The 15,212-nt window shown below is 33.9% G+C and overlaps 1 long non-coding RNA gene across 1 annotated transcript; it reads left to right on the top strand.

Moving 5' to 3' along the window:
• Positions 1-4,379: 4,379 nt before the first annotated feature.
• LOC127865275 (uncharacterized) lies at positions 4,380-8,266 on the top strand. Its single transcript, XR_008042564.1, has 5 exons — positions 4,380-4,463; positions 4,870-4,980; positions 5,551-5,670; positions 7,029-7,113; positions 7,684-8,266. It is a non-coding gene; the product is annotated as an uncharacterized LOC127865275 (long non-coding RNA).
• The last annotated feature ends 6,946 nt before the right edge of the window (positions 8,267-15,212 follow it).

Raw genomic sequence — 15,212 nt, 5'->3', positions numbered from 1 at the left:
AAAAAGATGTTATTTCTCTATCTATGTGTAATATGTCAAGCTAAGCAAGCCATGTCTTTCTTTTAGTCTAAGCATCATTTGATATATTAAAAAACTATTGGGCAGTAACCTATTATTCTCTATGGAACATATGTTGTGTTTGCATCAGAGGAACAGTTGGTTTCATAGATATTTAACTGAAATAAAGATATATTTTAAATCCAGTTTAAACATACATAATTAAAAACTATTTCAAATAGATGCAAACTTCCATCAAATGTTCTTTCAAATCAATAACATCCTGCAACAATAATTTTGGAAACATGGTAGGAATAAACATAGTGTGAGGTTTTCATAAAATATATCATCAATTAAATTTGCTCTAATACATAACCTCTATATCGTTATATACCTGTTTGTTAAACCACTTGAGGCGTCATGTTTGGTGTTCACGTTCTGCTTTCCGACTTCAGGTCGCGACGCTGGGGCTCTTATCGGCTTTCCAATCGCAGGCGTTATCACGCACTACCTTAGTTGGCAGTTCATTTTCTACATTTTCGGTAGGTCGATGTAAATGAACATCAGAAGTTCATCAGTTATGACGAATATATAGACGATTTGGCTTTCCCGTATAACATTTGTACTTTTTATTCAGAATAAGGCATCCAAACCAACTTCTGTGACAATCAATAACTTTCAAAATATTTATAGTAATTAGTGATTCTTTTTAAGTGTAGCCTTAATGCATCACTGGATAATTAACTAAGCAAGGTTTTACCTAGGCGGACTGTGCAACATGTGGTGGTTGCTATGGGCGTATCTCGCTTATGAGAAACCTTCCCATCACGCCCACATCAGCGATGCGGAGTTTGAATTCATGACGCATGCACAGGGTGATGACGTCCATGATTATGAGGTATGAAACTTAATTTGGTATTCCGCTCGATTGTTTCGCTTTCATGATGTAGCAACATGCTACTACGTGAGAGATTCATAAGCAGTATGTTAGCAGTGTATTTAGTGTACCCCTTCATACAAAAAGGCACCTCTTTTACATAAACTTCTGTACACGGGTCTAGTAGAGGTCAAAACGCGAATTCGAGACAGAATACTAATCTGTTATCTAAAAACTAAGAAATTTTGCGATAATTTGCATTTGAATATATCCAAAGATATCCAAAAGATCTTTAAGAAAAAAAGTAATTCTTTTTCTTCGTAATATAATCAAGATAAACACGTGTAGTATTCTACATCAAATGAAGGTTATAACCTGAAAGGCACATTATAGTAAAATTATACACATGGCCAGTTGAAATATAGCTTAGACTGCATTTGTATATCATCTTGGACCTTTTCATGTTTTTTTATTGTCAATGCCAATGTGAGTTGAATCATTCACATAAATGGCTTTCGAAGCTGTGTTTGTTGGTAGATCCAAGACATTTTCTTCAATTATTTTGTATTTTATTATCCTGCTTCGTTGCTGTATTTGATAGGTCACTGTGTACAGAGATAAAAAAATATAGCGTAGCTTTATACGACTTGTATCTGAAACGTAATAATTAGGTGAGGCATTACAATGTAAGTCTTTTTTAACAATGTGAATAACGTTCCAGATGGTACCACATTTGTTATTCTTTTATTCTTACGCATTTTGCGAAAAATACACTTGAGAAAATACCAAAGAGGAACTTGTTTTTTTTAATCCGTAGATTTGCAAATATATTTTGAATACAATAATACATATTTATGCGCTTTGATACGCGTGTATTACGGATATTTTCAACGTGCAAATTGCAATTTATTATATACTTATAAATAATATTGAAATGATAATAAAGAGTACAAGCAATTCCGTATTAAACTGTGCGAAATCCGTTTTCGTTACATTAAAGTGTGCGAAATATGTGGACGTTTTCGTTGTCAGCTTTAATGTTTTATGTATGGCATATACCTGCACAAGTATTTTTAACCTTCGAACTTTTAACAGAAAACAATCCGGGCATAAATTTGATAAATAAAAGCCTGTTATTAAACGGTAAAGTCTGATGTCCTCTGGCAGCCCATGTTAAATAAACGAGAGCGCCGACGGCGTTAAAAGTCGTTTGGCAAGATACATGGACGTTTTTGCTGAAGAAAATGTTAAAGGAATAGTTGACTGAATGAAAATCAAAAAGAACAGTTTTCTTTTAGAATAAGTACAAATTAATGAAACAAAAAGTGGTGAAATATTGCAAACCATCCTATATCAATCGGAAAATAAGAAATATGTATCGAGGGAGCTTGGTATTTTGCGAGCAAGTAAATGCTCGAATGTAAATATTATATCTGATTGGCTTGACGTTTATTTATGCTCTTGTTTTAATAAACGTTATCATTTCATCATTTCTATTTAAGAGACTGAACGACTTTATCATTCGTAAGCTAAGGTCCAAGTTACATCTTTGTTTGTTTTGTTTTGATTCTTACTTTTTATAATACTGTTTAATACAATCGCTTAATTTTTATGTAAGCAGGAATGAACAATTCGTTTTTGTTGTGTTGTTGTTGTTGTTATATTTACCGAATTCGTTACATACGCAACATATTCCATATATCTTAGAGCCCACATTTTTAAGTCTTTAATCCTTATTCAAATAATTAAAATGCTTTCAAATAATATGTTACATTATTTGCAGATTAATATAAAAATACTGTAATTTGACCCCCTCTCTTGCTGCCCAAAATCGCAAAGTAAATGTTTTCCGTCCCACAGTTTGACGATATTACAGCCCTAAAAAACAGTAAGACAAAAGACAATTATCTATCCATTAAAACGTTTAAAGTAACGTACCCCACTAATAAATACATTGAAAAAGTATGCTATCTCAAAATCAAATACGATGAGATTCACTTTGTTAAAAAACATAACTGAGTATGCAAAATATTATAGGAACATATTTATTGGAATGATGGCAAAAATGAAACACGTTATGAAACTGCTATTATTTAATCAAATATCGTTCCCATTCGCGTTTTTAATGGAATTGTTAACAGATTTATGATTACTTACAAAAACTTAATGTTTTTAAAAGTCTGAACTCGTTTTAATAGATGGAAAACAAAGTTGTACATAAAAGACTTAAGTCGCAGAGATTCCAAACAATGTCGTCATGATCGGTAAGCGGAAGCGCTTCCACTGCGCCACGCATACTTTCATAGGCTGTTACGAAACATGATACCTATTGTAAATGTTATCTATGTCGTCTGTCAACATCCGGTCAATACAGTCTTTTGAAAAACACGCACCTGAATGCAATACGTGTTTTTGATTTGCGATACTCTAGTCCATTGGCTAAAGCAAATATACTAAAAAAGGTCTAGTCATGCGTTTTCAGCCGCAAACCATAAATATTGCATTAAGTCAAATGCACAGGAAAAAACTGGTACGTATCATTTTAGAATGTATAAATATTTCTTAGAAAATGAAAGTTCCATGGAAGTCTATCCTGACGTCACTTCCCGTGGCTTCAGTGTGCCTATGTTACACCGTTAGTCAGTGGGTCCGTGATCTCTTGTTGACCAACGGACTCCTGTATCTGAGCACGGTAGGGTTTAACGTTGCTGAGGTGAGTTCTTGTGAATCAATGCTGTTTTAACTCTTTAAAACTAAACCTGCGGCACTTCGTTTTACGTTTAACTGTCATAAATTGCTTCAAACCGTAAACATGACCGGGTCATTTTCATGTTAAGATTTTTTTAATATTGTAAATTAAAAATAATTGTCTGTGTTGCTGTCCCATACTTTGCAATAATAAAATACGCACTTCTACGGTTTGGATGCTTGTTAGTGTTTTGATATTTTCTAGCCCCATGCTTCTACGATTTGAGTTATTGCTAGTTTTGCTATATTCTAGCCGTATGCTTTATTTTCCTTATATTTAAGCCAAAATAAAACAGTGTTTACATTTTCTGGTCTTATGCTAAATTTTAACCTTTTTTCGTCTATGTATTTCCCTTCCACCAGATCTTTCCTTAGATTAACAACAAAAGAGCATTTTTGAGAGCCGCTCATGCCTTGTTCGTCTTAATGTATCATTATTCTGACCATTAGTAAGCAAAACGTAAGAGTAAAACGTCATAATTCTAAAACGTCCCTAAGCACCAACTTTTTATGAGGAGATTATCGATCTCATAGTTATGTGTGTTCTTATCTTCTGGATTATTATTTTGACTTCATGTGAATTTGTGAAACTAAAAATCCAATAGTAAAAAAGGTAAAAATAAGAGTGAAAACTGTGTCCAACATTTGTGTCATCAGTTCATCGAGCTCCTTCTTGTTGTCAGGTTGGTGCACTGGCAAGCTTGCCTTACGCGGCAAATATTGTGATGGTCGTCGTGAGTGGCATCTTGACTGGCCGTCGTGAGTGGCATCTTGGCTGACTTTTTCCTCAACAAGAAATATCTCACAGCCACCGTGGTCAGAAAAATACTCATCGGCGTCGGTAATATTTCATATTGCTAGTTATCTGGCACACACAATTCCTCTTTTGTGTATATTTATACCTTCTGTGATGAGGAACGTACGGTTAGACCATTGGCGTACAGCGTTTGGAGGTTCGGTTGTGGTGTCAACTTTTAGTTTCCGTTCAATGATTCACAAACTAACACATACATAGACGCCTATGTAGATTTTGTTTAAAAGCGTTAAATTATTTTTTTCGGGTAGAGGTTGCGGAGAGACTACAATTTTACATCGTAAGGGTTATAAAACATTTTATTGCAATGAAAAAAACACTAGCGTAACGTATAAAAAGTTTTGTGAAAAACACTATTTCGGACTTGTTGTTAACTATCCATATCTATTCGCCCAAGGAGTGATTGACTTCAGACTATTTAATTTGTGTACAGGTTTCGGACTTGTATGCGTGGGTTTCCTGGTACTGACCACTCTGTCGGGCGGCTTAGCTGTTATCATAGTCCTCACTATGTCTCTCGGCGCGTTCGGTCTAGCCGTGTCAGGTTCGTAGATAAGGCGGATTTTACACTCGAAAAAATACATTTGGTCTACCCCTGTCGTGTGCGAGAAATCTTATTTAAATCTGTCAATGTGTATTTTAGTCCGAACAGTAACCAAATTTGACAAAATGATAAAATAATTAAGGCAACCCTTTCTCGCTTGCGGAGTTTACCTTGCTTTTGTGTATAATAAGATTGTAGCTGTCATCATTCAATGACCAATACCACGGTACTAAGTATAATGCCGGTACTTTTACGATGAGTCATCAACATTGTTAGATTATTAGGTTTAAATTTAACTGTTCCGATATGCGTCTTCTTTGTTTCTAGGATTGTTTTCGCCCTTGTATGACCATGACATATTGTTTCGAATAATTATATACTTGAGTATTGTTTCGATGAAAAATTTAGTTAAAGGTCTATATCATATGTTCTTGGTGACCAAATCTTACAATTTATACAATCATACAATTTATAGCTGTGTCCTTTTTACTAAAAATTTGGATAAATAACAACACGTGTGATGCATTTAAAAAGCGTTTGTATCTTTGTAGATATAAATCATTTTTGTAGGTTGGTCAGTTAATCATTACGACATCTCAACCCAGCGTCCTTGTTGCGGTGACCGCGACCTCTGGATCCATCGGATCCATCCTTGTTCCCATAGTAACCGGCTACCTGACCGTTAAACAGGTAGTATAACTGGCGCTCGAATCTATACATGTATATGTTCAAGTATATTTCGAAAATGTCTACATTTACAACTGATAGAATAAAAAGAAGCTTGACTACTGTGAGCAATGAAATCAAATATTGCGCCCATAATTCTCTTGTGTTAACAATTGATAGGAAAGAAATGAGCTATAATGCTTAAATATCGTGCATCGAATAGTATTAGTCGGGGATTATAGTTCTAAACTGGGGCTTGTAACAGCAGTTGTGTATTCCTCCGCCCCTACCTTCCAACTCAGCATATAGTATTACTTGGAGCAAGTTATAATAATTAACAAATTGGACCCTATGCCATTGCCAGTTTTGAAACAATGTCCATTATTTTAAAACAGGTACTGGATAACCCTAATAAACTGTACGTTCCAAGTATTAAAACTTTGGTTTTAATTATTTCAAAGGGACATTATAAATTAAAGTTGTTTTGCTATACAGTCGTATATAAATTATATGACTTGATGAGTTGGCCAGTTTTGAACCCCTTTTCATGATTTTATTAAATAAAGTAAAGGTTCAATGTACGTGTTCCATGCCAAATATGAAATATCTGGACAGTGTTGTTTCATAGTGGTTTATTTTTATTAATTACAGCTATCGCGGCGATATCGTGAATTTTACGGTCATTATATGTAAGCTGGCTGAGAACTTTTTAGTGTGCGATTTAGTATTTTGACTACTAGGGAATCGTTGCACGAGCTTGCGACACACAGCTTCAAAATGTATCAAAGAAGAAATATCATTTTGACAATTTACACAATTCTATAAATAACGTTAATGATTCGCCTGCGAAAGACAACTATATAATCTTGAAAACGTATCTTCGGTATCATAGTGTATTAATGTATACATACACTGGACAATACTGCTTAAATTCTAATCATGTAAATAACCAACATAAAAACACACGTCTTTTTCTATTTCTTTGCAACAATTGTTCTAAGTGACTAAATGTAAATGCACAGAGAGTTTTAATTTAACAGTAAATATTTTACACAAATAAATGTATAATTGAACATTTTGGACGTTTTCACGTACATCGATAATAAATGCTCATGCACAACTTCATATCATTAGGAACAATCCAGTTAACTTGCGATGAACAGAGTATGAGAACTTCTTCGGACAGGTTGTGTCTACGGACATACAGACAGGCAGACAGACTGACAAACAGACGGGCGGACATACTAAAGGATTGACGTCGATAGTGGTTACCTTATACCCCCGTCAGAGGGGGTAATAAAGTCAGACAAAGATGTTGAGAATTTGCAAAGAAAGCTTATCAAACCTCGAATATAACTCATAGATCTATGTAATTACTGCAGGACCTTGCTGGTTGGGCCCACGTGTTCTACCTCACTGCAGGAATCATAATGCTGGCAACCATCTTCTATCTAATCTTTGGCTCCGGTGAGTTGGTCTGTGTTAACTTTCTATTGTTAATAATGAAGCGATGATAGAAGTTGCTAAATGTAGATTGATTGACTAAAGTCCCCGTAATAAAATACTGTTTAACTTTAATTTAAAAGAAACAAGAAAAGACAGATGCTTTTGAAGTTCAAGGTATCTGAAGTTGAATGTATCCATATATTGCAGATATATACTTTTTATTTGTAATACTTGTTTATAATTGGGCCTTTGATGTTAATCTGTAAGGAGTGACCGCTATGCGATTGATTATAATTCACATTCAATTAAATCTTCATCTTAATATCACACAGTACTTTTCAAAAATACTTCCTTTAAACAATCCAACTCAAGCTCTTCTTAATGATTGTATGTCAATTTTGAGTACAATATTGATTTGAGAACTTTTCTTGTTGTGTTATTAACATGATTCAACATGTCACGATGGAGGAAGTATTGGTTTTCTAAAATGAATTAACTATAAAGTTTTAAAGTTCATTTAATTAAGCTGAATTAGGTAGCGTATGGATGACACAAAATTTAAACGCATCTTATCAACATCCAATTTTGTAGGCAAAACCCAGATGTGGTCCAACCCTACATCAAACTTCTGCCTCGTTGAAAAAATGACCCTTTGGCCAAAAAATCGTACAGTGCCATCCAGGTTCAAAACTGCCCGCCCTGTACCTATGTGGATAAACCGGTAGGACAACACAGTAAAATCATGGCGACTCAACCTAATACAAGTTTACCATCAGTTGCAAACGTTGATGGTTTGGAAAGTGTGGAAAGTCAGACAGAAAGGAGAATGTATAATATGATGATGAGTCAAATGATGTTGATGATAGTGGATAAATGGAGGCTACTTTGCAATCTTTGCCAGGTGAAGAAATGATACCAAGAAAGAGTATTATAATGAAGCTAAACAAGCTCTTCAAACGGAGATCAACTTTCCTTTGAATGAACATTCGTGTATGAGGGGATGAAATGGTTATGTAATTGCGTTTATATGTAACAGTCATTTCTTTCCACGAAGTCTTATTTTGTAAGAGAGAAGTGTTATATATTATTGTTGAAGTTTTTTTAATATAAGTTGCATTTTAAAAACAATCAGGCAATTATATTTGTTTAAACCATTTTTTAAACTAGTGTATTGTGGACTGGATATTCATTGTTGTGAACTGCATGCTTTAACTAATTACTATTAGTTTTAAAATCAATAGTTTCTGTCTTATTTAAATGTATTCTTACTTGCTGTTCAAAAATATAATTGTACCAATAAATCAGAACGCAAATTGTAAGCGAGTGGAAAAGATCATCACAAAAAATGCCTAAACTGATAAAGATGCAACAACTTTTTATTTATTTACAATATCACATCAGCTATGAAGCTGGTTTACAGTATTAAGTCACATACTTATGACAGTAACTGGCATCTGTCCTCCTCAGAGCTTTGCGGAGAAATACCGTAGAAATAAATTAGGGACCAATCCTCTCACATGCAATATCGCCAGGTCGAACAACAAACAAACGATCCTCGATTCTATAGTCCAGCGTTCTATCGCCTTAGCTAACCAGCCTGGTTGTAGTCGTAAGTCTACGCAAATTTATGCGAATATATGCTCTGAAAACAAAAACATTACAGAACATAGAAAAATATATTGACAAGAAATAAACTTCAAGCCAAGCATATTAAAACCAAACTAAACTAGTTTATCTAAGATTAATTGTATTTCAATGTTTCTACAATGTTTCTACAATGTTTCTACAATGTTTCTACAATATTTCTACAATGTTTCTACAATGTTTCTACAATGTTTCTACACTAACAATCATATGGTGCCAGTTGAAACGAACTCTTGTGCAATGTGCATCATGTAAATTTATTATTAGTTGGGCATTATTAGTTTTCATGTAACACTATCAACATAGTTTCTACAGGACAGACAAGATGTAATACTCAGTCATGTAACTTGACACGGGAACACCAATTGCAAAGCGGTAAAATGAATTTATAAATGTCTGCTTTATTACCAATATGAAACTTATTCCAAACAATTATAACTACTTTGCATGCTTTAATCCGGAAAAGTATTGAAACATATAATAGTTAATTATATAATAACTTCAGTTAAAGCACATCTTTTCGAAAATTTAGTTGCAAAATGCAATATATCAATAAACTACAGTGTACTTGTAAAATTAAAGTTACCCTATATACGATGTGCACTAAACCACATTATTTGGTTTAACTTCGTGTTTTTACTACACTTATTGTCCTATCTATCTATCACTTCATTCAATCGGTCATAATTTTTTTATTTGACTTGATTGTATTTATGGTGTATTATATATGTACATTTAGAGGCCGATGTGCTCGCTTTGTCAAACCTTCAATACCATTCAAATGAACTCAATATTACGTGACACCGCCTGTTGAACTATGCCTATCTACGACCATTAATGATAATCGCAACGTTAAAGCATTTGCTCAAGTGTTGTGCAATGAACCAACATATCTGCTTTAAGTCGTGTAAGTGTAACAGAAAACCAATTGTACTATACGTTCTAACGATCAATGACCCGCGTTGCAAATCAATACAACTGACCCATGGTCGCCCAAAGGCAGAATCGAGTTGACTATGTATTATTCTTAATGTATCTTTATTACACTAATGACAATAAGATATGTATGTAATGACTATTTAAAACATAATTGCAATATTTTAAATTGATTATAATTTACAAGTAAACGGATGTATATAAAGTATATTCAAAGATTAACTATTAACAAATATGATTGTGTGTATTTTAAGTGAATTTGATAACATAAACATATTAACGTTGAACTCCATCATATTCACGATTTAGTTCTTATAGGTTGACAGTAAAGTAAGAAAAAAATAGGTCATAGTGTTTTCTAGTTTACGTTGAACGTTAAAACCTCAATGTGATTAAGTGAGTCATTTGTATTTTATAATACATGCATTGCTTTGATACATATGCTACATATTATACGTTTATTTTCGCCAGTGACAGCCGTTTTATTGATTTAGATTACATAAAACGACAATAATCGTATTATTGAACGTAGTACCGAATACATAATTGTCTGTTACCTTAATGACAAATCTACAGCTTTTAACAGCTTTTTGAATTTAAATATTTTAGCTCGTATATCAATGTTATCAAATGTAATCCGACCTTAATAAAAATGTTAGTCAAACAGAGAACAATAAGAAATTTTGTAATATCCGATCCGTAAGCAATAAACTTATTTTAAGTTTAGCTGGTTGATACAAAGTCATTGGCGTATTACATGATGGCTAATTGACATTAACACCTGATTCTTAATAAAATTCTGAAGTGTTATTAAAACCATTTATTGATATGCACCACAAGAATGTAATACGCACATGTGTTACCGACGAGGCACAATAACATAATCGTGGTATTTTAAAATAAAAATTGCGTTTTGAGAAGGCGAGTGAATTTAAAAAACACGCGGAGAAACTGTTTCCCAGTGCCTGAGTAACACAAATATTTAAATTTAAGAGTTTACACAATGCCCTATTGTGTTCCGCCACCGTCGGATCCCAAGTTCACTAAAATACGTTATGCTGTTGGATTAATATTGGGGACAACTGGCATTAAATTAGTAAACGCCACATGCTCCTTTGTTCCCAAACCAATCGAACTTTGACAAGGGTGTATTTTTTAATTCAAAATAGCATCATTGAACGAGAGCGCCGACGGCGTTGAAAGTCTATTTGCAAGATTCAGGGAAGTATCTTCTGAAGTAAATGTTTCGGAAACAGTTGACTGCATGAAAATCTAAAAGGCTATCAAAAAGAAAAGTTTTTTTTATAATACATTTTAAGTACAAATACATGAAAAAAGAAGTTATGAAATATTGCAAAACATCCTTTATCAATCAAAAAATCCGAAACACGTATCAAGGGAGCTTGGTATTTTGCGAGAAAGTTAATGCCCGGATTTAAATTTTATTTCTGATTTGATGGACGTGTGTTAATGCTCTTGTTTTAATTTGCAGAAATTTAGTAGAGATCTGTCCGTTGTTTGTTTATTGATAAGATGAAGTAAATATTTCTCATAACTATTACATGCTCCTTTGATATATTTGAACTGGGTCTTAATTAATGTTTTCATTACATAATTATTATTTACGAGATTGAACGACTTTATATATTTAGAAGCTAAGGTCAAAGTTATATGTTTGTTTTTCTTGTTTTGTTTGTTACTTCTCATTATTCTGTAACCATCGCTTGATATTCATTTAAGCAGAAAGGGTACATTCAAACCTTTAGACAACCTTGGTCGGTGAAACTTTCTTAGACAAAATATTCACTAAGAATGTATATGTTATGTAAGTTTGTTTTCTATCACTATGGTATTTTCTCAGTTTTTGTCTTAAAAACGTGAATTTTTAAAATAATTTTCTAAGAATTGCAGGATTTTACTTAAAGGTTAGAAACTCTAGACCTATCTTAAACTTACAAAATGTTATAAGAGACGATTTTTATCGACCATTGTGTTGTTGATTTATCGAAACAAAACTTCAATTCACGTCAACCAATCACAATTTAACTTGGTGAAACATTGTAAACATTTTATATGATTTAACAGCAACTAATTTTACGTTATATAAATATCTCTCGTAATCTTTCCCTCGCGATTAAAATGTTATTACAAAATTCATCAAATAACAGTTTGAACGTAATAATCATTCTACAGTTTATGTACATGTCGAAACCTTTTCTTCCCTATTATACACAAAACGAAACTGAACGATGTCTAATCTACCAAAGGTTCACTTCCCGTTAAAAAAATAAAATGGCGGACGTTCCGGTGGTTTTTTACACTTTGGACAACTTACAATGACCATTGACAACGTACATAATTACAGAACGATTGAAGCGCACATCAACTCTTTGTCTTGTATGGAGTAAGATATTGTTAACAATTCTTAAATTGGGGAGATTATTATTACATGTCAATTTGCTACAATTTTCACTTTAATACTGACGTTCTTAAAAACGTGAAATTATCAGGTTGTGTTTCCATCTTTGGTGACATTCATACTAACCTTTGCTGCACTCTTATTATTTTATTTGTCAAATGTCATAGGATGAAGATGTCATTAAACTAAAACAGTCAATTTTTTACTAACGCATCTTTAACACTAGACGGTTCGCGTATATCGTATGAAATATAATCAAAAAATCATTTGCAGTAACATCTAAAATTAAACCGGCATAAATGAAATACCCTTTAAAAGGGTGCTCTCAACAATAATAAAATCGAATTCATCTGGAACTCTAACCATGCCGCATATATAGGGATATCATTTAGCAACGAACAAACAGACATAATGCCATTAAATATTCCTGAACAAAATCATGCTTTGAAACATATTGGAATACATGGAAATGGTTGAAACTATCATTAATTGGAAAAAATACAGTTTTGATTATTTTTTGCAATACCCAAGCGTGCATATCCATCACCAGTTTTACTCAAATCCATCTCAAGACATAAATTCAAAAATAAAATCGATTTGTTTCAAATGTTTGTGGGAGAAAAACCAGGTAAAATTGCAAGAAAGCGAATCATACAAGATTATGCCGATGGTGATTTACAAATGTTAGATATTTACCTATTCTTCAACTCCCTCAAAGCCAGTTGTGTATCAAAATGCCTAGTTGAAGTAAAAGAACTCATCATTAATCTGAGATCTTAAAGAAAACATTTTTCGTGCATGATAAATGATGGAAAATGATGATATACCAATACAGAAACAAATTATCTGGAATAATTAAAAAAAAACTAGGCGTAAGCATTCTTGAGTTATCATCCGGAAACCATCTTACTGTTTCGAGTCACTGTGACCTTGACCTTTGACCTAGTGACCTGAAAGTCAATAGGGGTCATTTGTCAGTCATGATCAATGTACCTATGAAGTTTCATGATCCTAGGCGTAAGTATTATTGAGTTATCATCCGGAAATCATTTTACTATTTCGAGTCACTGTGACCTTGATCTTTGACCTAGTGACCTGAAAATCTATAGGGGTCATCTGCCAGTCATGATCAATGTATTTATGAAGTTTCATGATCCTAGGCGTAAGCATTTTTGATTTATCATCAGGAAACCATTTTACTATTTCGAGTCACTGTGACCTTGACCTTTGACCTAGTGACCTGAAAATCAATATGGGTTATCATCCAGTCATGATCAATGTACCTATGAAGTTTCGGGAGGCGGAAAACTACAACGGGCGAGGCATGGTATGGTATTGCGCAAGGGGGGTTAGAGGGTTAGGGTAAGGGTTAGTGTTAGGGGTCGGGTTAGGGTTTGGGTTAGCCTAAACCCAACCATTACCCTAACCCGACCCCTTACCCTAACCCTTACCCAAACCCTTTTTTGGGGTTATCACCCCTGACCATTCCTCGCCCGTTGTAGTTTTCTGCCATGAAGTTTCATGATCCTAGGCCTAAGCATTCTTGAGTTATCATCCGGAAACCATTTTTACTATTTCGAGTCACTGTGACCTTGACCTTAAACATAGTGACCTGAAAATCAATAGGGGTCATCTGCCAGTCATGATCAATGTACCTATGAAGTTTCATGATCCTAGGGCTAAGCGTTCTTGAGTTATCATCCGGAAACCATCTGGTGGACGGACAGACAGACCGACCGACGGACCGACCGACATGTGCAAACCAATATACCCCCTCTTCTTCGAAGGGGGGCATAAAAATAAGTGCTTGGCAATGTTGTGTATACAAGGAGAAAATGGTTTAGTGATTGGACGCTTGTTTAGTTATCTTAAGTTTCCTGGTTCGAATCCCGCTCAGACCACTCTGGATTTTTGTTCGGCAAACATTTATTCTCACGCTTGCCCATCTCCACTCAAGACGATAATGGTTCTATGTGAGTACAATAAGCCAATGTGGCTGTCGGTTCGTGCTGTGGTTGGTACACTCGCTTCTAATGCAGAAGACCCGAGTTCCACGGTTCTCACCAAGACCACTTTAATCCGCGTTCCCGGAAGCACGACAATTTGGTTAATGGTCACCCTACTGGACAGTTGGGGTTTCCTCCGGTTACTCCGGCCTCCCCACACAACATAGGACAACATATAATATCTTTTTGTAACTTTCAAATAGCAGTTACTTGAAATTATAATTCTCAAATCTTCCCAACTACCACGAGTAAAACATGTATTTAGGCCACTCCAAATTGATTTGTTGGTCTACGGATTTTTTTTTAAGTTGACGAGGCGAGCGAAAAAAAAATAAATATGTTTTTTAGGAAAATTCTCAAGCGAGCGAAGAGCGAAGAATAAAAAAAATCACATTTCGATAGAAACAAATTGCATTTTCAAGAGATATAGATTTAAACAGCTTTATTTTAGATTCAAATCAATTATTATACAAAGAATATATATCGACCTCATATTTATAAGTTGCATATGACCTTTGACCACGAAATATTTTTTTTTTTTTTTATTTTGACCACGAAATATACATGTAACCATATCATTGAAGTGAGTGACACATGTCTACCTACTGCTGCGTATATTTGTTTGAAGTTTTAAACAGTGAAAGCTTTGAAAAGGTATACCATGTTGCAAGCTGTGAAAAGGTATACCATGTTGCAATAGCACTTGAAGAGTAACAATCATCAAAATGATAATGACAGACAGTCGGACAAAGGCCATGCATATAATCCATTGTCGCTACCGTATTTTAAAAGTGGCATATCGATGGCTAGTACGGTATTGTATTTTTTTAAATAAATTTATACATTACAAAGAACTTATTTGATGTTTCTGAAATACACGGACCTAGCTGTTAAACATGTTCCGTCAACCATGTATTTTAAAAATTATAAAACATTGTCCCTGTGAAACTTTTAGAACCAGCATTTAATGATGTTATGTTTATTTTATGTTCACTTAAAAATATGTTATAGGAACAATTTGCCTACATATAGGGAAATACCGTCTATACACCCATTTAATGAAGAAAAAGTAAAAAACAAATCTTACGTCATATTTCCCGATGTTGTTTGAAATT

The sequence above is a fragment of the Dreissena polymorpha genome, chromosome 1, assembly GCF_020536995.1.
Source record: "Dreissena polymorpha isolate Duluth1 chromosome 1, UMN_Dpol_1.0, whole genome shotgun sequence".
Taxonomy (NCBI): domain Eukaryota; kingdom Metazoa; phylum Mollusca; class Bivalvia; order Myida; family Dreissenidae; genus Dreissena; species Dreissena polymorpha.
Note: the sequence above shows the minus strand (reverse complement) of the source record. Positions and strands in the feature narration are given on the sequence as shown.